Here is a 14049-nt window from a genome sequence, read left to right as displayed (position 1 = left end):
ACAACGGAGATATATGAATTGCTATTTAACCTTATACAAGGACCTCCTCGGTCAAATCCGATTCAACTAAAGTTGGAGAAACCAACACTTGCCAGTCATCTTTGAGCAACGGGGTTACTCGTAGCGATGAAACCAGTCTCTCGTAAGCATACGAGTAATGTCGGTCCAAGCCGCTTCAATCCAACAATACCGCGGAATCAAGAAAAGACTAAGGAGGGCAGCAAAACGCACATCACCGCCCACAAAAACTTTTGTGTTCTACTCGAGAAGACATCTACGCATGAACCTGGCTCATGATGCCACTGTTGGGGAACGTTGCATGGGAAAGAAAATATTTCCTACGCGCACGAAGACCTATCATGGTGATGTCCATCTACGAGAGGGGATATTCGATCTACGTGCCCTTGTAGATCGCGCAGCAGAAGCGTTAAGAAACGCGGTTGATGTAGTGGAACGTCCTCACGTCCCTCGATCCGCCCCGCGAACCGTCCCGCGATCCGTCCCATGATCTGGTGCCGAACGGACGGCACCTCCACGTTGAGCACACGTACAGCTCTACGATGATCTCGGCCTTCTTGATCCAGCAAGAGAGACGGAGAGGTAGATGAGTTCTCCGGCAGCGTGACGGCGCTCCGGAGGTTGGTGGTGATCTAATCTCAGTAGGGCTCCGCCCGAGCTCCGGAGAAACGCGATCTAGAGGTAAAACCGTGGAGATATATGGTCGGGCTGCCGTGGCAAAGTTGTCGCAAATCAGCCCTAAAACCTCCGTATATATAGATGGGAGAGGGGGGCTTGCCTTGGGGCTCAAGGAGCCCCAAGGGGGTCGGCCGAGCCAAGGGGGGAGTCCTCCCCTTCCAAACCGAATCCAACTAGGTTTGGAAGGAGGAGTCCTTCCCCTTTTTCCCACCTCCTCTTTTTTTCTTTTTCTCTTTGATTTTCTTCCTATGGCGCATAGGGCCTTCTTGGGTTGTCCCACCAGCCCACTAAGGGCTGGTGCGCCACCCCCAAGGCTTATGGGATTCCCCGGGGTGGGTTGCCCCCCCCCCCCCGGTGAACACCCGGAACCCATTCGTCATTCCCGGTACATTCCCGGTAACTCCGAAAACCTTCCGGTAATCAAATGAGGTCATCCTATATATCAATCTTCGTTTCCGGACCATTCCGGAAACCCTCGTGACGTCCGTGATCTCACCCGGGACTCCGAACAACATTCGGTAACCAACCATATAACTCAAATACGCATAAAACAACATCGAACCTTAAGTGTGCACACCCTGCGGGTTCGAGAACTATGCATACATGACCCGAGAGACTCCTCGGTCAATATCCAATAGCGGGACCTGGATGCCCATTTGGATCCCACATATTCTACGAAGATCTTATCGTTTGAACCTCAGTGCCAAGGATTCATATAATCCCGTATGTCATTCCCTTTGTCCTTCGGTATGTTACTTGCCCGACATTCAATCGTCAGTATCTGCATACCTATTTCAATCTCATTTACCGGCAAGTCTCTTTACTCATTCCATAATACAAGATCCCGCAACTTACACTAAGTCACATTGCTTGCAAGGCTTGTGTGTGATGTTGTATTACCGAGTGGGCCCCGAGATACCTCTCCGTCACACGGAGTGACAAATCCCAGTCTCGATCCATACTAACTCAACGAACACCTTCGGAGATACCTGTAGAGCATCTTTATAGTCACCCAGTTACGTTGTAACGTTTGATACACACAAAGCATTCCTCCGGTGTCAGTGAGTTATATGATCTCATGGTCATAGGAATAAATACTTAACACGCAGAAAACAGTAGCAACAAAATGACACGATCAACATGCTACATCTATTAGTTTGGGCCTAGTCCATCATGTGATTCTCCTAATGACGTGATCCAGTTATCAAGCAACAACACCTTGTTCATAATCAGAAGACCCTGACTATCTTTGATCAACTGGCTAGCCAACTAGAGGCTTGCTAGGGACAGTGTTTTGTCTATGTATCCACACATGTATATAAGTCTTCATTCAATACAATTATAGCATGGATAATAAACGATTATCTTGATACACGAATTATAATAATAACTATATTTATTATTGCCTCTAGGGCACAATTCCAACACTTGTGGCCCACCTGCCCATCCCCTCCGGTGGATCTTTGCGCAGGTATTTTTCAGATTTTCCATAAATAGTCTCCGTAAATTTTCAGGACGTTCCGAGAACTTTCATTTCTGCACAAAAACAACACCAAGGCAATTCTGCTGAAAACAGCGTCAGTCCGGGTTAGTTCCATTCAAATCATGCAAATTAGAGTCCAAAACAAGGGCAAAAGAGTTTGGAAAAGTAGATACGATGGAGACATATCAACTCCCCCAAGCTTAAAACCTTGCTTGTCCTCAAGCAACTCACTTGACAAACTGAAAGAGAAAGAAAAACTTTGACAAACTCTATTTGATCTTGTTGTTGCAACTATGTCTAACTCATAATCAGAATTTCAGCAAGATCACAAGTTAACCACATAAGCAAGTGACACATAGAGCTCACAGTAAACTAATATCACAAGCATAATCAGCTAGCGAGCAAATAATAATGAGTTTCAGATACCAACAATTCAATCAAAACAAGCATGAAGCAATATGAATAGGTGGTATCTCGCTAGCTCTTTCTGAGACCGCAAAACATAAATGCAGAGCACTTTCAAAGATCAAGGGCTGACTAAACGTTGTAATTCATAGCAACGAAGATCCAGTCATAGTCATACTCAATATCAATCAAAAGCAAAGCATAAAAATGACAGAAGTGCTCTCTATTTGGTGCTTATACAAGAAGAGGATGACTCAACAGGAAAATAAATAGACAGGCCCTTCGCAGAGGGAAGCATTGATTTGCAGAGGTGCCAGAGCTCAAGCTTTGAAAATAGAGATAATAATTTTGGCTGGCATGCTTTCATTGTCAACGCAATGACCAAGAGTTCTCAATATCTTCCACGCTACTCATGCTATAGGCGGTTCCCAAACAGAAAAGTAAAGTTTTAACTCCCCCACCACCAATCAATCACACTCCACGGCGAGCTGAATCCTCAGGTACTGTCCATACTAACATCAATCTGGGGGGGAGTCTTGTTTTACAGTTATGTTTTTGATTTAAGCGTGGAACTGGGCATTCCAATTACCGGCCCCTTTCTCGTGAATGACAGTGAATAAACACATGTCGAGGATAACACTCCTAACATGGAAGATATCAATAGCCCCCTGTCACCACATGAGTGGTTCGGGCATGCAAAACAGATTATTTCTTGAAGGTTTAGAGAATGGCACATGCAAAATTACTTGGAACGGCACGTAGATACCGCAAATAGGTAGGTATGGTGGACTCTCATGGAAAAACTTTGGGGTTTATTGAAATGGATGCACAAGCACTATTCCGCTTAGTACAAGTGAAGGCTAGCAAAAGACTGGGAAGCGAGCAACTAGAGAGCGACAACAGTCATCAAGATGCAATGAGTTTGACTATCATTGAGTGCTAGCATGAACAGGATATAAATCACCATGAACACGAACATCATAGAGGCTATGTTGATTTTGTTTCAACAACATGCATGAACATGTGCCAAGTCAAGCCACTTGAATCATTCAAAGGAGAATACCATCCTATCATACTACATCATAGTCATCTCAAAATCTATGTTGGCATTCAAGACAAACCATTATAAGCTCTCAGCTAATTAAGCATGGCATCAGAAACTATGATCTCTAAGTTGTCATTGCAAACATGGTTCTCTCACAACAAAGCTGAATCTGGGACGACAAGCTAGTCATATTTACAAAAACAAAATAGATAGAGTTCATACCAGCTTTTCCAGTCTCAGTCACTTCATCATATATGATCATTATTGCGTTTCACTTGCACGATCAAACGATGTGAACAATAATAATAGTGCTCGTGCATTGGACTAAGCTGAATCTGCAGGCAAACACAAAGGAGAAGACAAAGTAATATGGCTCTTTGAAAGCTAAACAGGTATGCCTGCAAGAGCCACTAAACATTGTAACCAATATCTTCTACCTTAACCCAAAGAAAAAGAAAACTATTTACACGGGAAAACTCCCAACAAGCAAAAGAAGAAAGGAAAATCTTTTTGGCCTAGCATGGATAATAGAGTGGCAAAGTGTAAACACCGATTAACAAAGTGAAAGCATAAGCATGAATGTAAGGTCGGTGAGAACACGTACTCCCCCAAGCTTAGGCTTTTGGCCTAGCTTGGTCTACTCCCATGGATGGTCCTCGCAAAACCCAAAATCATAATGGGTGTTATACGGGAGTGCTGCACCACTGCCTGAATAGCTGCCTCATGAAGACGAGCAGCCGTCGCCTCCCTCTCATACTCCTCTGCCTCTCCTATGGTTATGTAGTATCTCCATTTTACCTGAAAGTCAAAGAAAGCAGGAGCAGGAATGGTAATATGGAAAACACGCTGCCGGTTAAATATCAAACGGTATAGGAGGGATTCATCATCCCTCTCAAGGAACTGGTAGCGTGTTAGAGCAACATGATCAAGGTAGGCTGTACGGAGAAGGGGGTCTCCTGAACGGATGGGTACTCCAAGAAAATTTGCTAAGCGCGTAGCATAAATTCCACCAAAGAAATCCCCATCAATGGCATTATTATTCAGCCTCCTTGCTATTATAGCTCCCATGTTGAAGCTCATGTCACCTGTTGCTGTGCTCTTAAGGATACTAAGGTCGGATGCGCATAGGTGACAATGTGCACCCTTGCCGTTAATGCTTCTACCTATGAAGAGGGCAAAGTAGTGCAAGGCAGGGAAATGAATGATTCCTATGGTAGCTTGTGTGATGTCTCTAGTTTCTCCAACAGTTATACTAGAGACGAAATCTCTAACCGATTAGCAGGATCATTAAGACTACCCCCATCGGGTATCTTGCAAATCCTATTGAAATCCTCCAAATCCATGGTGTAGGATTTATCATACAGATCAAACAGTATGGATGAGTCACAGCCAACAGAAAATTTAAATCTACGCACGAAAGAGGCAGTGAGCATAGCATACTGTTCACATTTATCTGAGAGGAATTCTTCTAACCCGGCATTACGGACAAGTGTATAAAACTCATCCTTGAAGCCTGCTTCGATCATGAACTCATCGGAAAGCCATTCACATGGTTGTACCCGTGCGTCCCTTAGTTGATAAGGATCGGGCTCCCGAATAGAAAGACGGGGACCCTTCTTACTTGAGGAACCACCATGAAACTTCCTCCTGAACATAATTTCCTTTTGCTGAAATTTTTGAAGTTCAAGAGAAAAGTGAATGAAGACCAACCACACCTTGTAGCAATTACTCCTACTGGTGCCTAGAGACCGTATCATGTGCTAAAACTACTTGTGACCAGCTAAAATCAACATTTCAAGCTCAAGAACAGGGTCACCAAGGTAGCAAGAATACGCGAAGGATAAAGCACTAGAGCAAAAACTAATTGGACCAATGGAGGAGTCACTTACCAAGGAGTAATTTCCCCAAAACGGTTCGGAGAATGGTGCTTTGAGCAAGGAGATCAAAAATCTCAGCCAAATGAGCAAGAACACGGGTTTGAGCTGCGAAACGATTTTTTCTGGAGGTAGAAGAAGAGGATGGGAGCTGGAATGAGTGGAGGGGGTCCCTGTGGGCCCCACAAGCTAGGTAGCCGCCACCAGGGGCGGCGGCTATAGGGCTTGTGGCCCACTGGTGTGGCCCCCAGGCCAGCTCTCAGTCCCAGTATTTTTCAAATATTGCAGAAAAATCATACTAGATTTTCAGGACCATCGGAGAACTTTTAGTTTTGGGGTATTTTCTCCTGGACGCTAAAACAGAAAACAGGAAAAACTAAACTAAATATATCATTTTTCTTCTAAGCAACAGAAAGTGAAAGCTTAAAACAGAGGTATGTGACTCTTTGATTCATCCATTTCATGGTCATCGAAAGAAATCTGTCAATGGGATTGATCAAATCCTCATGACAAAACATTTTCGAATCGCAAGAGGAAACGGAGAATTGTCGAATAGCCACTAAGTCATCTCAATGGGGATATGTATCTCCCCAACAAGAAAATCATACTTCATCTTGACATGAGGAATAGGGCATTCAAAGCTCCCAATAAGAATCGATGAAGTTTTTTAGATAGCATTGATGCAATGTACTTGATATCGTTTCTTCGGAGAGTGCACTGTATGCTCATTACCGTTGACATGGAAAGTGACATTGCCTTTGTTGCAATCTATAACAGCCCCTGAAGTGTTTAAAAAGGGTCTTCCGGGGATGACATCCATGGCATCGTCCTCGGGAATATCCAAGATAACAAAGTCTGTTAAGATAGTGGTGTTAGCATCCAGAACAGGCACATCCTCGCAAATGCTGATAGGGAAAGCAGTTGATTTGTCGGCCATTTGCAGAGAAATTTCAGTGGGTGTCAACTTATCCAGTTCAATTCTACGATAAAGAGAGAGTGGCATAACACTAACACCAGCTCCAAGGTCACATAACGCAGTTCTTACGTAGTTTCCTTTAATGGAGCAAGGTATAGTGGGCACTTCGGGATCACCAAGTTTTTTAGGAGTTCCACCTTTGAAAGTGTAATTGGCAAGCATGTTGGAGATCTCAAAATCTGGTATCTTCCGTTTATTAGTCACGATATCTTTCATGTACTTGGCATACGGAGACATTTTGAGCATATCAATTAACCGCATCTGCAGAAAGACGGGTCTTATCATCTCAACGAAGCGCTCAAAATCCTCATCATCCTTTTTCTTGGATGGCTTAGGAGGAAAGGGCATGGTTTCTGAACCCATGGCTGCCTTTCTTTACCATGCTTCCTAGCAGCGAAGTCATTCTTATCGTATTTCTTAGGTTGTGGGTTATCAGGATTAACCGTAGGTTCAATCTCCACATCCTTATCATTGCTAGGTTGAGCATTATTATGAACATCGCTGTCCATATTGTCACCAGGTTCATGTTCATCACCATATTGTGTTTCTGCATCAGTCGCAGAAATATCATTTGGTTCTTCAGGTGTGACAGTATTTGGTGAACTGACATGTAGGTTTCTATCATCCTTCTTCTTAGGATGACTGGGTGTATCAGCATTAATTCCTTGAGAATCTTGATCAATTCTCTTAGGATGGCCTTCAGGATACAAAGGTTCATGAGTCATTTTGCCTCCTCTAGTAATGACTCTGACAGAGTTGTCATTTAATTCATTGAGCAAGTCATTATGAGCTTTAAGTACTTGTTCTACCTGAGTAGTAATCATAGAGGCATGTTTACTCAGAAGCTTCAGATCATTGTCATTTCTGTCTACACAAGCACTTAAATGACTAAGCATACGAGTATTTTGTTCCAAATGTCTACTAACATGATCATTGAAACTCTGTTGTTTAGCAACAAAGTTGTCAAATTCATCAAAGCGTAGGCTAGCAGGTTTGTCAAAAGGAATATCACTCTTATCAAACCTACGGAGAGAATTCACTTCTACTACTTGTATTGGGTTATCGAGACCATGGATCTCTTTGATAGGTGGTAGATTTTTGACATCGTCAGATCTAATGCCTTTCTCTTGCATAGATTTCTTGGCTTCTTGCATATCTTCGGGACTGAGGAATAGAATACTTCTTTTCTTAGGAGTTGGCTTAGGAGGTAGTTCGGGAATAGTCCAAGCATTATCATTGATCAAGATGTTATTCAGTAGAATCTCAGCTTGTTCTATAGTTCGTTCCCTAAAAACACAACCGGCACAACTATCTTGGTGGTCTCTAGAAGCATCGGTAAGTCCGTTATAGAAGATATCAAGTATCTCGTTCTTCTTAAGAGGGTGATCAGGCAAAGCATTCTGTAGCTGGATGAGCCTCCCCCAAGCTTGTGGGAGACTCTCTTCTTTGAGTTGAGCAAAGTTGTATATTTCCTGCAAGGCAGCTTGCTTCTTATGGGCAGGGAAATATTTTTCAGAGAAGTAATAAACCATATCCTGGGGACTACTCACACATCCAGGAGCAAGAGAAGTGAACCAGGCTTTAGCGTCATCCTTTAGAGAGAAAGGAAACAGCTTAAGGATATAGTAGTAGCGGATCTTCTCCTCACTAGTGAAAAGGGTGGCTATATCGTGTAGTTTGGTAAGATGGGCTACGACCGTCTCAGACTCATAACCGTGGAAAGGATGAGATTCGACTAGAGAGATTATTTCAGGGTCGACAGAGAATTCATAATCCTTATCGGTGATAAAGATAGGTGAAGTGGCAAACTTCGGGTCGTATTTCATCCTAGCTTTCAAAGATTTTTCCTTCCACTTGAGAAGTAATTTCTCAGCGTCATAGGCATCCTTACACGCAAGAAAATCCTCAGCTATCTCTCCCTCCATAATGTAACCCTCGCGTATATCAGGCAATTCATATCTAGGAGAGCTAGATCTAGCAAGAACAAAAGCAGGTTCTATCTCAATAGTATCGGCAGTTTCAGAAGCATCACGAGCATTGGTAGTAACTCTAGCAATATGAGCATCAAGGAATACCCTAGTGGCATGTCAGGCAAAGTAGTATCTCTAGCAGTATCAAGCATAGCATCATCAGGCATAGCATCTCTAGCAGTATCAGGCATAGCATCTCTAGCAGTATCACGCATAGCATCTCTAGCAGTATCAGGCTTAACATCTCTAGCAGTATCAGGCATAGCATCTCTAGAAGTATCAGGCATAGCATCATAAGCATCATCAAGCACGCGCGACTTATCAAGATTTCTAGCAGGAGGTGGTGTCGCAAACTTACTCATAACTAAAGGTGAATCAAGTGCAGAGCTAGATGGCAGTTCCTTACCTCCCCTCGTAGTTGAGGGCAAGACTTTGGTTTTTGGATCTTTCAGATTCTTCATAGTGATCAGCAGATATGAATCCCAAGTGACTCAGAGAATATAGCAATCCCTTCCCCGGCAACGGCGCCAGAAAAATGCTGCTAGCAGTCCCCGACAACGACACTAGAAAAATGTTGTTGACCTGTTCCTGACTTGATGCCTCCACGGCAACGGAGCCAGAACTGCTCCCAGTTCCTCAACAATTAGCAATTGTCTTGCAATGGCCCACCAGCGCGTGGGTTCGCGGCACTTTTCGAGGGTAGAGTATTCAACCCAAATTTGTTGGTTCGCCCGACAGGAAGTCAAAGGATACTATCAAGTATTAGCAGCTGAATGTGTCAGATTCAACCGCACCTGAAAGATTAGAATATGCAAGCAAAGTATCAGTAGCAAAGTACTATGATAGCAATGGTGCCAGAAACGATTTGTTGACGGCAGACTATTCCTAACTGTTGTATCAATGGCGCCAAAAGTTGCCCATGGACGGGAAATATTCTTTCCCGGCAACGGTGCAAGAAAAAGTATTGTAGCAGGTAGCAGCAGTGTAACGAGTAATAGCGGTGGCAAGGAACAGCAGTAGTGACAGCAGTAGCAAGTATTAACAGTAGCAAGTAGCAGCAGAGCAAAAGAAGTAACAGCAGTTTGGATGACATTCATCATGCAACAGTTATAACACGGAGAGATATGTGGCTAGCTCCCGTTCGTCAATGTGATGTAGGCGTGCATTCCGTGTGTCGTCATACGTGCTTAGGGAAAAGAACTTGCATGACATCTATTGTCCATCCCTCCCGTGGCAGCGGGGTCCAAAAGGATACTACGGGATATTAAGGTTCTCCTTTCAATAAAGAACCGGAACAACGCATTAGCACTTGGTGAACACATGAACTCCTCAAACTATGGTCATCACCGGGAGTGGTTCCGGTTATTGTCACTCCGGGGTTGCCGGATCATAACACATAGTAGGTAACTACAACTTGCAAGATCGGATCTAAAACACACATATATTGGTGACAACATAATAATTTCAGATCTGAAATCATGGCACTCGGGCCCTAGTGACAAGCATTAAGCATGGCAAAGTAGTAGCAACATCAATCTCAGAACATGGTGGATACTAGGGATCAATCCCCGTCAAAACTAACTCGATTACATGATAGATCTCATCCTACTCATCACCGCCCAGCGAGCCTACGAATAGATTACTCACGAACGATGAAGAGCTTCATGGAATTGGAAAGGGAAGAAGGTTGATGATGACGCTGGCGACGATTTCCCCTCTCCGGAGCCCAAAACGGACTCCAGATCTGCCCTCCAGATGAAGAACAAGACGTGGCGGCGCCTCCGTATCGCAAACGCGATGAAATCTTCCCTCCTGATTTTTTTCGGGATGAAAGTGAATTTATAGAGCTGAGTTTGGGTGCGGCACAGCCATGTGGGCCCCACAAGCTTGGTTGCCGCCACCACGGGGGCGGCTACAGGGCTTGTGGCCCACTGGCCCATCCCTTGAAGGATGCACTTGAAATTTTACTATTTCGTCACCGGGCTTGAAGGATGTGGACTTGGGCCTCTTGCTGAGGATTACATAGTCCTTATCGATCACCGATCGTAATTCGTTTAGTTCCCCAGCCGCAAGGGCTTCACAAAGTGCCTCGAGGGCAAGCGCTGCAGTTTTATTTTCGGCACGCAGAGCTCTATTCGGGTTGCTTGTGAGGGTAATGACGCTGTTGGGCCCGGGTATTTTGTGTTTCATGTATAGGCAATGCGGTATGACCTGAAACCTTATGAAGGCCTCCCGTCCCAAAAACGTGTGATAACCACTTTTAAAGGGTACAATATGATAGGACTTCTTCTGACGTATAGTTCTCGTAGGTGTGAAATACTACATCGAGAGGACTCGGCCCGTGCATCGCGCTTCTCTTCCGGCGGTAATTCCTCGAAAGGTTGTGTTGCTGTGTTAGACATGAGATCTGTCAAACTGCATTTTATCCAAGGTATCCTCGAAGATGAGGTTTAAGCCGTTGTCGTCATCCGTTAGTACTTTAGACGGTTTGAAACCGTCTATAATGGGGTTGAGTACTAGAGAGGCACGTGTTCGGTTAGAATGAATCTCCAGCTGGTCCTCCTCGGCGAAAGTTAAGGGTGTGTTCATCTAAGAGTTTGTTGTTGCGACCTGGAATACATGGCCGATTTCTCGAAGAGCTCGCATAAATTGTACAGCGAGGTTTTTACCTAAGCAGGGAATTACCACTACTGAGATAAGTTAGATTACAAGAAAGGTTAAACAGACCAATGGAAAGGAAAATGTGTTTATCATATCAAACAGACCAATGGAAAGGAAAATGTGTTCACACACAAGTATTAAAGTATGCCTTTCCAAAGGAAAACATAGCATGGTATACATGATAGGTCACCAATTACATAAGCATTTTAAACAAAGGGGCAAGGGGAATCATGATGTTTACCCATACAATAATGTTTGGATAATTGATCAAGAACATTTTTGCATTGCACTTCCAATGTTCATGTTGACATTTGAAGTACCACACTCGTGCTTCACGGGAGCATCGACATGGTCATTAGGTAAAGGTTGGACTTTGGGTACACAAAGGATCCATCAGGAACAACTTATAAAGTAAGTCATACAATTTTTTCCTCGGGGGATAATAGCTAACCTTATTAAGGAACATAATATAAAAATAGGTCCTTGCGCCATGTGTGCTAGACAAGACATCATACCGGGTTACATAAAGACCAAAGTTATAATTATTGGAAAAAGTTCCAACCATCATATCTGCCCAAGATTCAGATCTGATTGGTGCCAGAATAACTCAGACTCAGGATGCTTGAGAACAAAAGGGGGTAACAAAAATTGACGAGATGATGATGCAAGATTCTTAGGATATGAACTACGGGAGCAAGTCTTAATCGTGAGTTGGATTGTAAGACACACAAACACAATGCCAAGACATTCATGCCCACATGGAATTCTTAAAAGAAACGCGACTGAGTTCTGTTGTGGGAACCATCATTAAGGATATCAAGGTCCTTGTTTGAGCCTCGATTAGCTCTTATGAAGGACCTTCTTTTCCTTGACCAAATCAGTCAGTGGCTTGGTGTGCTAAGAAAGTTATATGAAGTGAAGATAAAAAATCTTCAAAATGTATAACACTTCAGTGAATGATTTGGGATGATCCCGGAGGAAGCGAAACAAAACTTTCTCATATTCATGACAACAAGAATGCACGTGAACTTTGGGGAAAATCTTCTTCCATCAAACATATTCTTCATGAGCTAGGCACAAAGATAATGCTTTCAAGAGCTTCACCATGAAATATGGAGAAGTTGAGGGTGTGGATGATGGGCACAACAACAATCCCTCAAGATTTTGATAGAGATGAATTTCCAAAATTATAAGAAAAATGAGAAAGCATTTGTCAGATCAAATGATATAATGATGTATTCTCGAGGAAACATCAACAATTAAACATTGATCGAAGGGTGCACTCGGAAATATGGACTGGGTAGCACGACCAATGTTACAATGTCGATTCAACAACCAACACATTAAGAATGGACTTATTGGTCATTACCTCCAATGTAAAAGAGTTGTTATGCCATAAGTGCAACTTAATCGTACGCTAATCATACACACAAATGCGTACGACCAAGATTAGGGACTCACGGGAAGATATCACAACACAACTCTAGACACAAATTAAAATCATACAAGCTTCGTTTTACAAGCTAGGGCCTCGAGGGCTCGAATACATAAGCTCGAATACACACAAATCAGTGGAAGCAAATAATACCAGAGTACAGACATAAGTCAACAAGTTTTGCCTTAAGAAGGCTAGCACAAACATAAACAATGTATAAAAAAAGGCAAGGCCTCCTGCCTGGGAGCCTCCTAACTACTCCTGGTCATCATCAGCCTCCACGTTGTAGTAGGCTCCATCGGGGTAGTAGTCGTCGGTGGGATCAACCATCTCCTGGACTCCGTCGTCTGGTCGGAGCAATCATATCAAGAGGAAAAGGGGGAGCAAAGCGACGACGAGTACTCATCCAAAGTACTCGCAAGACTGACATCAGAACTATGCTAAGTATTCATCGGTATCAAAGAAATGGGGCTATATCTTTGAACTGACTATAGAAATGCTAGAATAGAGAGAAGGCCTAGTCCTATCGAAGACTAGGATCTTCAGTAACTTGCAACATTAGGAGAGTGTAGATCGGTAACACATATGTAATAATGATGTTACAACAATTTTATTAAGTACGCCCAAAGATCCTTCCTCGAGTCCCTGTGAGAAAGCAATCTTGGAGCCAATATTTCAACTTCAGTCACACTTCTAGTTGTATTAGATCGGGATACAACTCCAAGTCGTCATGTTTCCATGGACACGAGTATTCGAATAGTTTAATTATCCGTGCAGGCGTGCACCACATTTCCCAACACACTTGATACCTCTAGGCGGACACACTTTCCTGAGCCATGATCGGCCTTAGCACATTAACACGTCGTAGCCCTCCCTAGACGAAACACACAGGCCAGCGCACCAGACTAAATCCTATGCACGCAGGGGTCTTGGTCCCATCGCCCTTTGAACTTCCGCATGTTGTGAGGGCGATCGAGATTAGTCCTTGCACCTCTTATACAAGATCAATGCTTACGCGGACCATTCAGGCACGCCTTGCTCCAATGCCGACGTTCAAAGAGCTTCGTCTATACAACAACGTCGAGTGCCCATAATTGTTCCCACATGAAGGTTAGTGCGTATAGGTTAATCGACCAACTCGGATCAAATGCCGAAACCCATTTAGTGTTTTGTTAACCGTCGTGATGATCAATGACCTACGATATGTGGTCTCGTCGCCCCGTATCTAGGATGTGTGGTAAGGGCCAAGAATTCCCGACCACGCCTCGTCACAATCACGCGGGTATCCACCCTCTCCACACATCTCATCATGTTCAAGCACTAAACTTAAAGTACCCGTGTGTCAGTAACATCAAAGGAATCCGAGGTATCACCCTCGATGGATTCCGATCAATGTAACCATCAAGGTGACCCGGGAGGAATCACCCTTGATGGTTCATGTTTGAGGGGTTGCACAATAGAGTCGATATCGGAAGTGGTGAAGGAGGAATCACCCTCTCTAATC

Source organism: Hordeum vulgare, chromosome 5H (genome assembly GCF_904849725.1).
Source record: "Hordeum vulgare subsp. vulgare chromosome 5H, MorexV3_pseudomolecules_assembly, whole genome shotgun sequence".
Classification (NCBI taxonomy): Eukaryota; Viridiplantae; Streptophyta; class Magnoliopsida; order Poales; family Poaceae; genus Hordeum; species Hordeum vulgare.
Note: the sequence above shows the minus strand (reverse complement) of the source record.